Genomic DNA, 13,541 nt, shown 5'->3' on the forward strand with positions numbered 1-13,541 from the left:
ATTTGCAAATCTGACCATGGGAGAGTTAGGCCTCTTTTCATCAATGGTGCTCTATGCATTGGTGAAGCAGGTTTAAATTGGGCGCATACTAGACATCCTCTAGTATATAATTCCACATCTTGGGACATATGTGGCCAGTAAGCATAATCTTTTAGTATTTCTAATGTTTTTTGTGAACCTCTATGGCCTGCAGTTATGGCATCGTGTGCATGGTGTAGCATTAGTCCTCTGAATGAAAGGGGTACTACCCACTGTATTTGCCCTGTTATGGACTCTCTAATCATGAGTCCATCCTGTAATCTAATTCGTGTTTTGTTCTTTAATAACACCCTCAACTCTTCTTTTCCCATACAATCATTTTCTGTTAAAGGATTTTGTTCAGGATCTATCAAATGATTATAATAGATTCCTAAAATTTGATCATTCTTTTGTGCCTCAATCAAATCTTGGTCTGGCGTGTCATGACTCCACTGCACCACCGGTTGATCTACCTCCTTTGGTGCTTTAGAACGTGTGACTGCATCAATTTGTATTTCATCCATTAAATAATCAATAGGTAGCAATTCTCCCATCACAGCCCCAATCTTAGCCAGATGGTCTGCCTTATCATTTCCCTCCTTATCCTCTCCTGGTGTTTTTAAATGCCCACGAATTTTTCTCCAGTATATTGTTAAATTATTTTCTGACACCAATTTGTCTATGGCTTGTATCATTTTTCCATGTTTAAGTGGCTTTTTGTTGTATGTAACCATGCCTCTTGCTTTCCAACCAGGCACATACTCCACAAAGCTATTCCGTGCATAGTCAGAATCAGTCACCAGGACAATTTCACTGAACTTTTTATCAACTGCAGTAGCAATTGCTTTATAGATGGCTGCCAATTCCGCCACCTGACTGCTCCTATCTCCAATCCTCATCCCTATACTAGGAACGCCTTCACATTTCAACCAGACATTTCCTATTCCTGCCACTAATTGTTTATTACTGTCATTTTCAATGTGAAAAGCACAACCATCCACATATACAGTTGGCAAATCCTTGCATGTTTTTTCATCAAAAGCTTTGTGTGGTGATTGTTCAAATTCCTGTAAACTAGCTTCCACATCCATTTCATTTGTTATTTGTTCAGCTGCACAGTCATGTAAGTCAGCTAACCCTTGAGCAATTGGGCTCTTTTTATTTTGTCCATATCTTACTTCTACGGGAAAACCTTGTAATGCCAGCGTCCATGAAGTGATTCTGGATTGCGCTAGATTGCCTGATCTAATTCTTTTACTCTCTAAAAATTGCAAAGGTTGATGATTTGTTTCAATAATCACCTTTTCTCCCTGAATAATGGGGCGGAAATGTTGTAGCGCCCACACAGTGGTTAATAGGGCCTTTTCGCATTCATTAAATTTCATTTCAACTTGGGAAAATGCCTTACTTGCATATGCAATGGTTTTGTGATTCAAATCGTGTTTTTGGGATAACACTGCTGACATACAATGTTCAGAAAAGCCTATTTCTATAAAGAAATCCCTGTTCTTTATGGGGTATGCTAAACATGGTGCCTTTACAAGACATTCCTTCAATCTAGCCACTGCATCAGACTGCTCTCTTTCCCATCTCCAGGGAGTATTTAGTTTAAGCAGTTTAGTCAATGGTTGAGTGATTTCTGCATAATTCTCAATGAACTTTCTGTTATAGCCTGTCATCCCTAATAAACTTTTTACTCCTTTCACATTTTTAGGATCTTTTAATCTTTGTATGGCCTCTATTTTCTTCCTTTGTGGATTTAGCCCATGTTCAGTCACTTCATGCCCTAGAAAGTTCACTTTTTTCTTGCACCATTGTGCTTTTTGCAAAGATACTTTGGCGCCTGCTTTCTGCAATTGGCCAAGCACATGTCTTATTTCATCAAAATGGCTTTTAAGGTTTTCATTTTTTATCAAGACATCATCCACATAAACTATTGTCCCTCTTTCCGCTGCATCTGGCATGGCCTTTCTCAAAAATATGCCAAATTCACTCCCACTATTGATGTACCCGAACGGAGCTCTAAGCCAGGCATATTGAGTCCTGTCAAATGTAAAGGAAAATAGGTGTTGTATCTCCTCTGCCAATGGCACACACCAATATCCAGATGTGAGATCTAACGTGGTAAATACATTTGAACCATGTATCTGAGCTAGGCCCTGATCAATGAATGGTAGTGGCCATCTAGATACTGGTACTCTTTTATTTAACTCTCTTAAGTCTGCACACAGCCGCCATTGACCATTTGGCTTTAACACACCTAAAATAGGCGTATTGGATGTGCTATGAATGGGCCTAATTATTCCCCGTGATTCCAAATTTTTAATAATCTCTGCCAATGATTCTAAACATGCCAGCGGTAGTCTATACTGGCGTACAAACACTGGATTTCTGCTACAACCTTCTGGTAGTGTGGCCACATGTAAATCAGTTAAACCACAATCATAAGCATCTTTTGCAAATACATCCTTAAACTCCATAAATATTTCCCTCAGATTGCGTCGATCCTCATCGCTGTTACATGCATCCGCTAAGGAGATCTGCTCTTCTACCATTCTGGAAAATTCTGGAAACTCTTCTGGTAAAGGAATCTCAGCGCTTTCCTCTAACTGTGTGGCTGTGTCTTTTTGTAGAGCTGCCACTTTCAAATATTTTGGCATATCAGCTTCCACTTCAATGGGCTGATTTCCTGTTTCATTTTCATTTAAATTAAATATTATGCAATCCTCTTGATGGCAGCACACTGTCTCATTTGAATCATAAGGATACACAGAATGAATTTTAAATATTCCTTTGGGCTGAGAGTCCAGGTGTTCTGGCAACTCGCCCTTGGCATCTACATATTTTTCAGGAATATTCCCAATCACCATGTTATTTAAATCTGCCGTATAATGTGATTTTTGTATGGCCATTCCTAATGGGGAGTTTTCCTCTAAATGAATATCCTGACAACCTTTATTATTTACCATGATTTTTACAGATCCCTCACCAATGTCTACCAATGGAATGTATTCATAATCCAGGCCTTGCTGTTTTATGGATTCATTCAGGCATACAAATGCATCAGAGCCTTTCATCTGCTGTCCATTTTTGCATTTCAGTGTTATTGCAAACTGTTTTGTAAATGCAGGAACAATAGTATTTTTCCTCATTTGTAATTCGACTGCATAAGGAACTAGTTGTGCACAATGATAAGCCCTTCTTTTGTCTTCAAATTCAGGTGCCGGACCACCTAGGCGTGACCATATTTTTTGATTAAGGAAATCTAACACCATACACATTCTGTGCATGATGTCATTGCCCATGTAAAATTCATTTTGTGCTCCATTCACTATCCATACATTATGGTAAATTGTTTTCTGCCCAATGCTAATTTTAAGCATGCATCTGCCTGTAATTCGGTTTTCAAAGTCTGGACTGTCCAACCCAGAAACATATTGGTTTTTAATCCTAAATTTCGGGATTTCTTCCCTCTCCATAATTTTTTGCAACAATTTCTCATTAATGAAACTCCTTTCATGTTCAAGCGCTAAAGTGGCTTTTATTGTTTTAAGATAATCATTTATACCAGCGTGAACCCATGGTTGCTCATCTTCCATGTGTATCTCTGCCAGAGTGGTAATGTGTTTTTCTGAATCTGTTTTAGGAACAATATTCTGTTTGCATGTATTCTCTTTTAAGTAGAAACGTAATGTGTGCTCATCTATAGCAGTCTGCCAATCTTTCCTTGGGTCCAAGTATATTTGTACAGGTAGTTTTTCATTGTCGCTCTGATCTTTGTCTTGACACATTAATATAACAGTGACACTAGGTATGCAGCTATTCTGGAGATATACCTCCACAGCATCATTTGTTTTGGCAACGGTGTGACATTCTTTTATATTGCTGTTTTGTGATTTTAGTTTCTTAGGCCTCAATGGTTTTTTGGTTAAGGACCACAGCACTCCATTCACCCCATCTATGAGAGGAGACAATCTTTTCAGGCAATCTGTCCCCATCAGAAATGGAATTTCACAAATAGATGTGATCAATACCTCTTGTTTCATTCTGTGCTTTCCTATTTTTATGTCAACCTCAGTTACACCTATGATGGGCACCTCCTCCCCATTAAAGTTATGCACTGGGCCTTGATTTGCCTTCACTGTGATCTGACTCTGTGGAGGCCTCCCTTCATTGATACTCTTTACCAGCTCCTTGGACATAATTGTGGCCTGTGCGCCAATGTCAATCATAGCAAAGGTGTGGCATTTTTCTTCTACAGTGATGGGTGCATAATATCTGTCCTCAACTTCCTCCAATACACATAAGAAATGTGAATTCTTACTGATTTCAGGGCTCACCTTTCTCAGGTCTTTTTCACTTTTGGCTAAGCACATTGGTAAATGAAAAGACATTTTTCCCTCCTTTTTACCCATTTCTGTGCGAGGTATTTTATTCATTTCTCCATGTTCAGAGGTTTTTTGGAGTGTGGCCACCGTTCGCCCATACATCTGGGTAACATCAGAGACCACATTACAACCTTCCAACTGAACATGTGTAACAACATCATTCATCAATTTGTCATTTTTTAATTCTGTGCATTTGTGATCATTTAGTATAATACCAGCCCTTTCAGCCTCTTCAAAGATATGTGGCTCAATGAATTTTTCAGGTGATTGACTTGTACCCTCCTTGTGAGTATTTCCTTTTTCTGTCTGTGTTTGGTCATTGTTTTGCTTGCCCAGGGAAGGAGCTATGGCATCCCCACTTACTCCCTGTTCACTGGTATTCCCCATGCATGAGTCATTTTTCTTAAACCTGTCCCTTTGTTCTTTTGGAATTCCTAATGTTTCTTTTTCATTTGTGCAAATCTTTACTGTTTTATTTAGCTCTAAGTTAAACCGTACCTCTTTTTTAGAAGTATTTACACTTTCCATCACAATTTCATTTACTGGTACTTTCATTTTTAATCCATTAGTCATCTCAGAGTCGTTATGCAAAGTTATATCAGAGCAATCTGTCATTTTGGCACTGCAGTTATCATGAGTACTTAGTCACTTTTCGGAAGCCCCCCGGTCATTGCTATGGCCATCAGCCCCCTCTTTGGAAGGTTGTTTTTGCGCTGTATAGAGCTTTCCTATTTGCTCAGCTAACATTTTCACTTGGGCCTCAAGGCATTGGAACCTTTCCACCTCTCTAGGATCCTCTTTCTGTGGCCTAGGTCGATATTGGTTGTTTTCCCCCTGATTGGATCTATTCTGATACCTCTCAGGTGATTGATACCGGTTGGGATGGTTTCTGAACTCTTGATTCATTTGTGGAGGGGAGCGGGTTGCACCCATCCTTTGATTATAGTCCCCTGGTGGGGAATCATTGTACTGGCGTGGACTGTAGTTCACGTTTTGCTTCATGTCCTGTCTCTCAGATTGTGGGTACTGGCCCCTATATTGATTTCCATTATCAGTAAATCGATCCACATATCGGGGCCTATCCTGATTACCATATATCATGGTGCTGGGATCAAATCTGCTCTGTGTCCCCAATGACTGGTAGGGACCATCATTTCTTTGATCTTGATTTTGTCTCTGGTTATTGTTCATACCTGCCATATCAGACCGGTACCTTACCCGGGGTCTATCTCCTAAATATCTAGGGCTGATGTAGCTCTCTCTATTACTAGGATCATGTGATTGGAACATTGGTACAGGAAATGGCGATCTTTGTTGATTACCCCTTTGTTCAGGTGTCACATTATTTTTACCTTGGCTTTGAGCAGACTCAAGGGACATTTTGGCTGACCTGATTTCCATTACTGTGGCTGAGGGTTCTTTAGATTTAGGCCTAGTATCTTTCATTTTATCACTTTCTCTACCCTGACAATAGAGTACCTCATATAGCTTGGTGCTTTGATGTACAATCCATTCAAGGGACTTGTCACGGTCAAATTCACGGACCAATTGGGATATGATGTCTTTCTGTAGCCCATAGAAGTATGCGGTTTTAAACTCATTGGAATTTGAGTCAAAAGATACATCAAAGCGAGAGAATGCTCTTTTTAAGTCTTGTAAAAATTGGCGAGGTGATGTATTAGGTCCAGCAGTAATAGTGTACGCGACTTTCTTTGCCTCCTGCAATGACTGAAAAGGAGAAAAATGACGCCTAATTTCTTTTTCAAACTCCAGCCATGTCATATTCTGCTGTTCATTTAATCCCCTTATGATGCTGGCCGTCGGGGCATCTAAAGTTAAATGAAAATATTGTCTGTACTGTTCCTTAGGTATCTGGAGCGCTTTAAAAATGTCATGCACCGCTTCTAAGTGATCCTCAATGCAGCATTCACCTCCCTTTTTAAATGGTTTGATCAGGGCTTTAATGGATTTCATTATTTTTATGGGGCTACTTGTTGCAATGCATGGAATTGCACTATTTTGTGATTCAATCCTGTTTTCAGGTGTATGAGATTGGTGGCTGCCCCCAATGGGAGTATCAAATCCCCCAAGGGCGCTGCAACCAAGTTCAGTCACCGGTCCTGTCACTGGGGCACTAGCTCTTTGGGCAGAGCTAGAATTCACCTCCACTCCATTGAATGTGGTACCCTGCCGCCTCTCCTGGGACCTGGGAATGCACATTTGCTGTTCTAAGTCCTTACACTTTTTAAGGAGTCTGTTGGCTTCATCATGCAAATAATTATTTTCATCACTCATTTTATTAATTGCCTCCTGCATATCGCACATTTGCATTTGGCATTCATTGAACTCTTTATTTCTCTTGTCTCTTTCTTGGATCATTTTAATCATTTCTTGTTCTGCACTCTGGAGATCACCTTCTTTTTCGCAATGTTCTTTTTGTAAAATCTGCATTTCTGAAACAACCTCATCTTTATCCTGCCTAATGTGATCCACTAAGGCTTTTAAGTGTGTCAATTCTTGCTCACTATCTTCAAATTGTTTCTTGCTTTTGGATAACTGAGTATCAAAGTCTCTGCATTTTAATTGCATGTCTTTTTGGCATACATCCAATTCTGCTCTCAACATTTCCTGATTTTTACTTGCCCCATCTAATTCAGTCTTTAACCTGTTAATTAGCTGAGTATCATTCTCTTGCATTCGCAGGGACTTGTTTAAAATAAACCATATTTTGCCGCATAGCCGTATTAAACAGTCTTTCTCTGCACTTTTATCGGCTGCATTCAATAATCTTGTAAGGCAGACCTGAATTATGCTGCCTTCTGCAAAAATATTGTCTAGTTTTTCTTTCTGCACCTCACCCTGAATGCGGTTACTCCATTCTAAGGTACTGTTCGAAGACCAATTCCCATGTGCAAATAACTTTGCCTCTAAATATTGCACTAGATCTGAGAATGTGGTTTCCCTTTGTGACATTCTGAAATTCGTTTTTAGTGGCACACTGCTATTATAAAATGGGTTCCCTTTAATGTGCAAATGGCAGTGTGAGACACGCTTGCCACGCCCAGTAGGTACTCTATGATCACTTTCCCGGCCTGCAACGCACCATAAATATGTAGGGTATTTTGTGGAGATTTGGGGCCTGACGGTATTTTATTACCGCCGAAAAATAACTTAGCAATAATCACTCTTTGTATTCAGATTTGGCCATGTGCAACAATAATACAATGGACATGCATTATTTCAGCACCCAGACCTGCACATTTGGTATACGTGGTTGGTGGTATTTTGGTGAGCATAATTCCCTTGTTTTATTTGTGGCCCCAATGTCCAGAATCCCTTATCTTCGCTTAGATTTTTCGTGTGATCACTAGAGAGACCTCAGACCTGCATTCTAGAGATACCACAATTTCCAGTGATAGTGTTGGTGCGCCACCATGGGCAAACTCACTGACTTATTTACGACAGAGAGCTATATGTGGTAGTCTTGTGGTAATTTCCACTACCTTATATACGGTAGGGAGCTATGTTCAGAGAGTCTCTCTTCCCGTTGGCTCATGTACCTCCAACAAGTTATACTACAGTCACTCACAATTATTCATACTGATTCTGACATACACACATCTGTCTTAAAATGACCATTGCACTGTTTAAAAATCTCCCCACATCATTGGCATTGTAATGGTAAATAGAAAATAAACCACCCGTCTGTTTTCAAATATTTTCTGTATTATAAAAGTTGCATTTAGACATGATCTCATTCTTTACAGCAATAAAATGGAACAATCAAAGCATTTTCAATGACACACTGCAATTATAGTGGCGGAGAACAGAACTTAAATTGCAACATTAGCACTTGATTAAGACACGCACGGGACTTTCATTTTTCTACACTGACTGCATACTTTCGTGCACACACACAGCTCCCCCAGTTAGGTAATTACCTTATCTGTTCAGAGGCTTCTCTCTGTGAATGTGGCTCTCTTGGCTTAACTCCAGCAAAAATGAACGCTTGCCTTCTCAAGCCGGGGTCATTGCCTGGAATTCTCAGCTTTTTCAGATAGGACTGCCTCTGCCAGTGGAAAGGTAATTCTTTCAGCTTTCCCCAGTCTCGACTGCAGCAGGACACCCCCACAGCCAGGTCTTCTCCCCAGTAGTGCAGAAAGATGTCTGCCTGTCTTTTTCCCTGCTACTGCCCACTAAAACTTTCCTCTCAGCCCTCTTTATGACGTGTCCCAATGAAATCCATCATCTCTCATCCTCCTACTCTTTAACAATAGCTTCGCTTATACATTTGCAATTGTTGCAAATCTGACTTCCTTCCTCCTGCAGTTACTGTGCACAACAACACGGATAATCAGGCAGAGAAGAGAGGAAAAAAAAATCTGCACACTCATTTAACTGGTTTTCAAAGTATGCCTAATTCTGCAGTAGAGAACACATTTTATTAGTGAGTTATATTAAAATAAGGTTTTATTAGTCAGGTTAATGGTTAATATGTTAGCTGTTAATTTTCAAATGTGTCTCTAGCAATATAGGCATTTCAGGTGAAAAATAGTGTGCATTTTTAAATGAACACGTGTGCTTTTAACTGTAAAAATAGATTTGCATCTTATATGTTAAAATCGTTTTTGACTGAATAGTCTGTCTTTCCTTGTTAATCTGCTAACCCATATAGCAATGCACCGCACCCTTGTGGTGGTGCTGCAAAAAAAAATGCTACTTGTGCAGTAGTGCTGTACTCTGTGCTGTAACATGCCAAATATCCTTACACTTCACACCTTTCAATATTGTTCCAGGAGTCCCGGGCTCAAAAGGCAGTAGCAGCAGGGCCACCATGCCTTACATTGGAGAGCCACAACCATGGCTTTCCCCCTCCCCCCTTCAAGGGGTAGATTTGTGCTATGGAGGATCCTCAGAGCTAATTAATGTGTCACACCTGAAACAGAAATGCAGACCCGCCTGAAAAAACAAAGAAACTCAGCCTCCCTGAAGATTGATGAAGTCATGAAAACGTGCGTTAGGAGGAGAAGCTAAAGACTGGTAACTGAGTGCCTGCCTTCACGCCTTTAAACTATGTGGCAGATGTGGAAGTTTATTGTTGGGTGGTTGATGTGGATCATCGTCATCAAGTGTTCGGGGCCTGTCAGTGGTAACGTTGTTGAGATATTCTGGTTGATTAGGTTCTCATTCATCTAGATGTTGAGGAAGAGGAAGAGAGGTCCACTAGTGCAGTCCTTCTTGAGACAGGATAACAGGGTGGGCTTTTATATGCTGGTTGAAGAGCACCCATGAGACGTTTGAAGCATGAGGCAGGCAGCAAGGTGTCTCAGGTTTGTTGGATGTGGGATTTTGTTGTAGATAAGCGTTGTGTGTTCTTTAGGGAAGAATTTGAAGGTGTGTTGGTGGGCTGAAAGATAATGGTGTATTTACATGATATGATATGGCATTTATAACGCACCTTTTTCACAAGTGTTTCAAGGAACGACCAGGCAAGGGAGGGAAACAGAGGGAAGACAGAGACAGCCATCCTACTAGGCTAGGTGACATTGAGATTGCGCAAGTGCAGGGTGGGGGGGAGGGGAAAAGCGCAGGGGGAAAGGGGAGTGGGCAGTGCATTACAAAGGTTACCAGTACAATAAATAAAGACAATAGATAATAAATAAAAGTGCAGCCAGCAGGTGGCAAGTGCAAGGGTAAGTGCACAAATCGGGTGTCAAGTGCTAGTAAGGGCTGTATGGATACAGAAACGGTCCCAGAGTGCAAGGGTTGTCAGAGGAGCAGTTCAGCTGTACAACTGGCGGGGAGGGCACCTGGTCCAGAGATCAGAGGGTAGCCAGGTAACCAGTGCAGTACATGTTTTCTTGAATAGGATTTAGGGTGAATTCAAAAGCAGCAAATGGAATGGAAGCCATGGATGCTTGGCTTGCCGCTGTTGATCAGTTTGGAGCAGGTAGTCTGTGCTGTAGAGAAGGGCTTTGCTGTGTCTCTGTTTCTGGGCAGAAGCTGAACAGCCAGTGGGCCACAATACCCACAGATAGTGATGTCGGCAAATAGCAGGCACTAACAGTTGTGCACAAAGTATAACAACACGTTCATTGCCGACAGTGGCAAGAATACAATACTCTCATTTAACTCACAATCAATGTATAGTTCTGCAAAATACAGAGTCAATTTGAATGTGCAATCCACAATCTATGACAAATGGATGCAAGAAACAGCCAAGTATGTGTTTGGAAGAGTTTTTGGCAGTAAAGCTGATTAATAAAAAAAAAATACACCGCACAGTACAAACGTCTTAAACAGGAAATAAGTGCTTCAGTTTATTGCCAGACTTCAGAAAAATGTATTCATTGTTCTACAGAATGCAAGCCTGAGCACAAGGAAGTGGACAATGCAATGCATTCTTTAACGCCGCAGGGCCTGATTACTCTACAGCAAGAGAGGCTTTCATTGTCCTGGTCAAACCCATTTTGGCTCTAACCCAAGGGGACGTGCCGGATATCCACCTTCTGGCAGCTTAGTCCGATCCACATTACCAAAGGCACCACTCAGCCAAAAGCGTGGATTTCAAACTCGAGCTCACCATGAACCATCTTTCTAAAGCCCAATTTCCATTTTCCTTTTCCAGGTTCCATTTTGGAGATTCCGTTGTACATTCTGAGGAAGATGGGAGCCTCCGTTTTTTTTCATGAGAAGTGAGAATAAAAAATGCATATATATTTACAAGCACCTTTTTACAAAGATTCAAATACAGAAATGTGTGTTGTAAGCATTATTCACAACCAAGAAACAACGCAAGTGGCAACAGTGTTCGGCATAAGAACCTTGAACATAACAGAAAACTATGCAGCACTGATGACCAATGATTTTACCTAAACTAACACTTATGCCATGAAGTTGTTCCTCCAACAAATGTGTCCTCTTTCAAAATACAAACAAAACGGTAGTCCCTTTCTTTAAACAAAGAATATGGTTGCCTCTAAATCCCGAACAGCACTCTCTATTTTGAATCTCTATTTTGAATTTACAAGTTAACCACTGGGGACAGCTACGTCGTTTCACCAAAATGCCCATGGTTTTGATAGTGAGATCACATGACCATTGACCTCTGATGATATCACATGCCGTGATGTCATTTCACCCCACCCTGAAGTGACATCACAGGAAGCAATGGAACACGACCTTTCCGCCCTTGACAAAACAGGAAGTGGCATCACATAGCATTGTTCCTAAGTACACTACGAAAAACATAATAATGATATCGCTGTAATGTAACATACATTTCATACAAGAATGGATCACCATATGTATCAGTATACGTGTGTATTGGCCCATATTACCAAATTACTGTGAATGCAAGCTGATGTCCAAGATCAAATGATAATTATGTGTTATTTTCTAGCACTTACACTTAAGTGCTTTATCTAGAACAAATGTACATGCAATATCACCAACCTGTGTTGGTACTCATTTATCAACGTCAGTGAGCGCTCAGCCCACTGATCTATATTACCGGCTATAGTAAAATGAGCAATTACATGTCGGAATGTTCTCAAAGTCAGAAAGCAAATGACGCTCTGTAATGGATACCATTAAACTGGTAACTGAAAAGTAACAGCAGGTTAGTTCATCTGCAGGTCTGGTGCAAAGTTGGCCACATTTCAAGTCTGCGTGTATCTTCGTTTCAGGCTTTGAAGGTTGGCAAAATACATACCATTGGGAGGGTTCATAAATGTGTATTAAAGAATTTAGAGTAGCGCAGGGAAAGCAGCGCACTCACACAGCATCCCGTACTCTGGGCACTCGTTACCTCATACATGCAAACAAACATCCAGAACAGCATACCAGGGAGATAGGAAAGATAGACACACTACAACAAAGAATTAATTGTGGCACAGTGAAATCAAGGGCCAAATTACACAAGTTTTAGGCACAAGGCTATTGTCAAGTGACCGAGGACACCGAGATGTAATGTCTTGTGATGATCGTAACAGAGACAATGGCAGAAAAAAAATATATAGACCGAAATGGATGTTTATTCTACTCTAAATGCTTTTTGGACGTTTTTGTCTGCATTGTGAATTCGATGTGTTTATCTTAGAACAGTTTTCCGAAGTCCAAGTAAAGCCATACAACTGAGACAGTGAACAACTCCACTCTTAGTACATGGCTGTGCCACCTGAGTATGTGGTAGAGCAGCCAGACTTATCTTAGGCGGGAGAGAGGGATATAGAAAGGTACAAACTGTAGCATACAAATGGTTCAACCGAAACACTTACACACACCAAGAATTAGTATCAAAATAAAGGTTTATTATAGGTGCAAATAGGCCAAGGTAAATGTTGGTAAGTACTTTGTCATAGACTCATAACACAATATAAAAACACAACACAATGCTGAAAATACACAGACCAAAGCATAGACCTAACAGTATTTCTAGGCAAGTCAAATCTAATCATACACATTTAGAATAGAACACACCTATTCAGGGGGAGTTACGTTTGGATTATTTCAACATTAGTACACCCTGTCAGTCATGCAGTGATACTCAGTTAAGAAATGACTTAGTAAACCAACCCTGTCATCAGAGTACTTTTCTGAATAGTGGACCAGTTTGACCAGTATCAAACCATAGCACCACCAACGTTATGACAGGACCCAACAGAACCCTCTTTATTTTTCAGGGCCCAACAGGAGCCACTGTAATTACAGCGCAAGCAACCTGTATCTTCAACCAGGACCCCACAGGGGGCTGCACACCGGTACCAATAGGTAAGAGGCCATACCAATGCCAGACATTATACTATTAGGAGCAACCAAATCTGCTGCTAACCTTTTGTTCTCTCCCTCCCTCCTTTTTCCCGCTGCCATCACTATGGCTCTTTATGTATTGTGTACATTGCATTGATGTTTAAATATGTATGTAAAACCTCACTATCACCCAACACCACTCACTCGACACCATTGCCAATTATGTATTTCACAACAAAGGTCACCACTTATCACCACACATGGTTTTGAATAAATGAATCAGCCTTGATAAAGACCTTCGGGTCGAAACACGTGTCGGCTGACAACAAGGAGACTCAAGACCCCCACATGTACCACATGTATACTACAATTTGAAAGAAAACC

Source organism: Ambystoma mexicanum, chromosome 2q (genome assembly GCF_040938575.1).
Source record: "Ambystoma mexicanum isolate Mex_15411 chromosome 2q, UKY_AmexF1_1, whole genome shotgun sequence".
Lineage (NCBI taxonomy): Eukaryota > Metazoa > Chordata > Amphibia > Caudata > Ambystomatidae > Ambystoma > Ambystoma mexicanum.